We start from the raw sequence: 6,000 nt of genomic DNA, 5'->3' as shown, positions 1-6,000 counted from the left end.
CGCCGTTTGGACAAGTTGCCTCACGCAATACAGTTTCTTAAACTATTACGTGATCGTAGCTGAAAATGTCGAATTATAACTCGGAAATTAATGTTGTTCGAACCCAGAGATAATGTTGTTATCCGTCGTTGTTGAAGTTTCACCGCAACTTTTTCAAACACTCTGTATAAGCATCCACATTGAGAACGTTTTGCGTGGTACAAATACAGAATGCTCGAGAGAAAAGCGTAAAAATTAATTCCTGAATATTGTACGTACAGTATGAAATAATCAGCCGTGAAGTATCAAGAAACGTAGCTCGGAATTAACGCTCGCGTTCATCATCCGACTTTGTTTAAGCAGTTTTGCGATAAAATGCGGCAAGTTTCGCGCGCAATTTCTATAGATCTTAAGTTACAGCCGGCCCATAATAAACTTCACTTTGGTCCCTGGGTTTTCTCGCGAAGTCGCATGTTTTTTACTTAAAGGCAACATCGCTGCTAGCAGCGGAGTGACACTTTGATGCAGGGTCGCAAGTTTTCGGGTGGCGGGGACAGCGGTTGCAGGGAAGTTTCGCGCTTGGTAAAACGGCGAAATTAATTACACCGGCTAGTCGACCGGGAAACGCGCCAACGGCAAATTATCGATTTAATACAGTGGCACGGAGTACAGCGACGAGCCTTTTATCAGGAATCGATCGCCGATATTAAACAAAAATTGGAACGAGGCGTTGCGTTCTCCGTGAACATTCTCAAAGAACTTCTAACACGACCGATCAAACTATCGGCTATTCTGATACTGCCGTTTACGGTGACAGACGAAAGTATTCGTACAGTTGAAATATAAACATTTTTTGTACTATCAGAAATATTCAAATATCTATGCGTAATTATCTACTATTATTGGCATTTATTTCATTTAAGGTTGCATCGACTACTATGGTTGTTATCGAGTGCATATTTCTATACTCGGTGGCTTTTTAAATTCTGTTCGATACCTTCGTTTCTTTACAGAAGTTGACAATTATATAGTATGCAGAATCACTTCCAGTAATTTATCCAGCCTTTTATCAGGGATTAATCGCCGATATTAAACAAAAATTGGAACGAGGCGTTGCGTTCTCCGTGAACATTCTCAAAGAACTTCTAACACGACCGATCAAACTATCGGCTATTCTGATACTGCCGTTTACGGTGACAGACGAAAGTATTCGTACGGTTGGAATATAAACATTTTTTGTACTATCAGAAATATTCAAATATCTATGCGTAATTATCTACTATTATTGGCATTTATTTCATTTAAAGTTGCATCGACTACTATGGTTGTTATCGAGTGCATATTTCTATATTCGGTGGCTTTTTAAATTCTGCTCAATACCTTCGTTTCTTTACAGAAGTTGACAATTATATAGTATGCAGAATCACTTCCAGTAATTTATCCAGCCTTTTATCAGGGATTAATCGCCGATATTAAACAAAAATTGGAACGAGGCGTTGCGTTCTCCGTGAACATTCTCAAAGAACTTCTAACACGACCGATCAAACTATCAGCTATTCTGATACTGCCGTTTACGGTGACAGACGAAAGTATTCGTACAGTTGGAATATAAACATTTTTTGTACTATCAGAAATATTCAAATATCTATGCGTAATTATCTACTATTATTGGCATTTATTTCAACTATGGTTGTTATCGAGTGCATATTTTTATACTCGGTGGCTTTTTAAATTCTGTTCGATACCTTCGTTTCTTTACAGAAGTTGATAATTATATATTATGCAAAATCACTTCTAATAATGAAAAGTGAATCCGCAAATCTCACATACAATACGTGCAACGTCAAAGAAGAAAATATCTCGAAGACTTGGAAAATATATAAGCGTGGCTTTCATGCGATTTTTTGTTAGGAAAAAAGAAAACATCGTCTACAAAATAATATCTTCGCACGGTAAAGTACAATATATTGAGATTGCAGAGAAGTGCCGATGTTACAAAACTTCTCAAAACGGTTTCGAAAGTTTCGGTCGGCTTCCTGTGGAATATGAAAACGACGAAGCTTTTCCTCTTTCTTCGAGTTCGAGAAAATGTCCTGTGAATGGTCGTTCGCTAAAAGAACTGAGATAAACGTAATACGTATCTGTCTTTTTTCGAAGGTTGTTTTCTCTCTGTTCCACGACAAAAGTTTTGTACTATATGTACGTGTTGATGGAAATAATTAAAAGGATTAATGACGCGAAGATAAACGAAGCATTCGGTGCAATGAAGCATCGGTAAAGATTTTCGACGTTTTGGATCGTTTGAATAATTCATTCTCTTCATTGTATTGTATTCTATTTGTTTATACGAATATTTTCCACCTGTCAATTTAAAATTTTACACAGAATTTATGAAATGGATCAGTTTGAATTTGAAGATTAATTTAATGATATCGTAACATGATATCCGTAATATATTCATCGTTATTAAACATTATTATATATGTATGCTTACATCTTTTATACGTGCAAATATTTTGTAATTCTGCGAATAGAAACTAATCTATAGGAAATTAGCGATACCGTGAAATGTTCAATGTTATGAGACTTCTGAAAACGTAATTACAAAACGACGAGACGTTAACGTTTTATTGGACGAAAGCAACTATGATTACGAATATAAATGTGAGGAAGTTCTACAGGAAATATGAAATATGCAAAATGATTGCAACGGCTATGGTCCAAAGTTGATTCCTTAGCGGTTTTTTATACCCAGAGGGGCTGTAAAAGTACGACACATTTTCGTTGCTCTTCCCCTGTTTAAAATCCCCCATAGTCGTTAATGCAAACTGCCGTGGATTCTAGTTCATATTTAAGTATTACAGATTTATAGGTATATACTTCAGTATTTGATGGCCATTTTACTAAAATTGAGAAAGACCACCAAATTCCGCGGAATATTTTATAGAAAATTTGTATTTCGTATAGATATAAAGTATATTTTTATATAGCATTTATTCTTTCGTGTTATTAAAATATCGCGATGTGACATTGGCGAGATAATAGTCGTTCCATAAATAATTTTTAAAGGTTTGAAGTAATTAACGTGTTTTATTCGAAATTCCATGCATAGTAAACGATCAAATTACAAGGAAATAATAATGTTAGATGATTACCGAGAGAATTTATTAGGTAAAATACACGTTGTAACTTTGTTTTAAACATTTACCCGTAATAAACGTAAACTTTACCACAAATTATGATAGTCCAATCTCGTTATAGTACCGATGAAATTTCAAAACGTTTCGTATTCACGATAATCTTTCATATGTAATACGTACAACATAATACGTATAATATTCATAAAAGATTTCCATAAATGTTCGAATATTTTCGCGAATTACTATACATGTGAACGTGGCATATTTATTAATAGACAGCTCGAATACCATACAGTCGTTGAAATAATTAGGATATCACCACTTCGTGTCTAATTTCAATACGTCGTTCGCTGCAAGTCAGCGGTAACTGTAAAATCTGCGCTTCCACGCGTAACAAATTGCGAATTATACCGGTCTCGTTATGATTCATGGAATATTCCCTAAGCGATGCCGGTACACGTCTCCGCGTACACAAAGACCGCGGCGTTCGCAACTTCCTCCGCACATTGCGAATCCATGCTAACATCGAAACCCTTTTACAATCCGCGGTCATGATAATCCTGTGGTTCGCGATGCTAACGCGTGGTAAATTTTCCAAGAAATTGTTGCTGGACCAGCGAATTACCAACCAGCGATTTAATCGGATGAACATTGCGTTTCATCCGTGCAGGTTAAAGCTTATCGCGATACACGTAATCCGAATTGAGACAATGGAATCTGAATTGAGAACCAAAGAGATGCAAGTGACATCCTTGAAACTTTTTAATTGAGAGCAATGATAGTTAGTTATACAGATTCTTGAAAATAATGTTGTGAAATAATATCAATAACCGAAAGCTACGTGAAAGTATCGTTTAGAAATTAAAAGTTAAGAATTGTTTTATGTTATTATTTTTATTTTGTTCGTATTTTGTTTGTAAAAAAAATATGGAACAGTAGCATGTTTTATTTAAAGGATAATATATTAAAGATTATAAAAAATGTACGGGATATTGTAGAAAATTTAAAGAATATTATTTCACGCGATATACCAATATTACTACGCAAATCTTTGCCAACGAACTCTATTCTTTTTTTAATATTATTGATGTTTCTAGAATGGAAACAATATTAAAGGGGAAATTCCAATGTTGTGTAGGGCGATGTTTATATTTCTTGTTGTTTTAACTTCGTATATCAAACCGTGTCCTCGCTTGTGTATTAAGCGTGTTAGTTGTGCTCCGCTTCTCGTCTCGGTAACATCGTTACAGCTATAGCAACGCGTTAACGTGCCACATAAAACTCGGTAAAAATGATATAGTGCGATCGTTACTGGTTGAACATAGTGCGTGGTATTTACGAAGTGATCGGTTTCTATTTCAACGTATTTCGTCGCGTTAATGCTGTATTTATAGCCGTTTTAATGCTTTCGAATCTCGTTCGAATTTACTTTCGAATCGTTTTTAACGATCATAGTTCATAAAATGAAACAAAATGGCAATACTGTAGTTAACTTCTTATTTTTAAGAAGATTACGGTTGTTTTTCATTATTACTGTTTCGCTCGTCTGTTTTTATCATAAATAATATTTGATTACTTTTTCGTTTAATCGATGTACCTCGACCAGTTTTGTTGGGTTACAATATTTTCCAATTTAAAACTATTTTAATACATCGTAAGTGCTCTATAGAATTTCGTTTTCCTGTTAAATATAATTAATATTTCATGGTATTCACAATTTTTGCTAATATAAGAGTAAATATGATGACAGGTTTCGCTGTGTCCTATTTTTTACCACGTAGTTAGTAAATTATTTGTAATATTTTTTAGTAGATATTTCAAACTGTTCCCTAGTTTTATTATATTCGAGTGCTTGCAAATCGGTTAATAAATTTTGCATAAAAAATAGTAGAAAGCAATAAACGCTATTGAATAGCATGAAAAAATTATTAGGACGTCTGACACAGCATTTAATTAACTATTGTGTCGAGTGAATCAAGAAACCTGAAAAATGTATTGTGCGAGGATCAGCGAAGCTAAGATTCAACAACGAAAGGTAAGAATAAATAATATTGAATCGATAGCTACTGTTATAATTTCTGTAATATTTTATGTAAATATTAATTATACTTGGATTTTGATCGTCTGATAGAAGTAAAGATATATTAACAGAAAATCGCTGGAAATTTTTATATTTCTTGTGAAATTAAATCAAGAATATAAAAGAACAGTATAAAACATATATTACTAACGAATATTATATAGGTATAATAAATTTTTAATACAAAGGAATTATGATAATAGACAAGGAAAGATCGGTTTATTTATTGTAAATTAAAAGGTTCATTTTCCCCATTTTTAATTTAATTTATTATTAAATTAATATGTACATACTATAAAATGATTAAAAATATTTCAATGTTTTAAAATGAAGATAATGTTTTGCGTCATTAAAAATTCCACACTTACAAATGGTTTACAAAAGTATGTTTACAATTTTACATAATTCACAAAAATACTACATTTAAATGTTCTTGACAATTCTATTAATTAAATAACCTTTTGTTTCCAATTAAACTTGGCGTGTTCGCATTTTAAATATCAGGTGCATTTGAACGTACAATTTTCCACTTAAATGTCCAAGTATGGCTTTGGAATTGCAGAATGTCTGCATGGTTAAAAACAATCTGTAAAACAATATGTAATTATATACTTCGAAATTTTGTACTACATATCCTTCGAATCAATCTTATATTTAACAACTACCTTTAATATAACTGTGTTCAACTTACGCTATTTCCTACATACTATTAAACGTACCTTGTTTAAAATGCACGTCACCGAACTCGATTTACGTTCCACAAACTCACTTCATTCAACGAACTGTAACACATCAGAATAT

At 33.1% G+C, this 6,000-nt stretch overlaps 1 protein-coding gene across 1 annotated transcript in view; it reads left to right on the top strand.

The window, feature by feature from the left end:
• Nucleotides 1-4,824: 4,824 nt before the first annotated feature.
• The window catches only part of LOC117208097 (E3 ubiquitin-protein ligase MIB1-like), a 159,764-nt gene continuing 158,588 nt past the window's right edge, over nt 4,825-6,000 (top strand). Inside the window, exon 1 of the mRNA XM_033448956.1 lies at nt 4,825-5,154. The gene's annotated coding sequence lies outside the window, so the exon portion shown is untranslated. The remainder of the gene's footprint in view (nt 5,155-6,000) is intronic.

The sequence above is a fragment of the Bombus bifarius genome, unplaced genomic scaffold, assembly GCF_011952205.1.
Source record: "Bombus bifarius isolate JDL3187 unplaced genomic scaffold, Bbif_JDL3187 scf7180000008056, whole genome shotgun sequence".
Taxonomy (NCBI): Eukaryota; Metazoa; Arthropoda; class Insecta; order Hymenoptera; family Apidae; genus Bombus; species Bombus bifarius.
The sequence above is the reverse complement of the archived record's forward strand: the minus strand, read 5'-3'. Positions and strand labels throughout refer to the sequence as shown.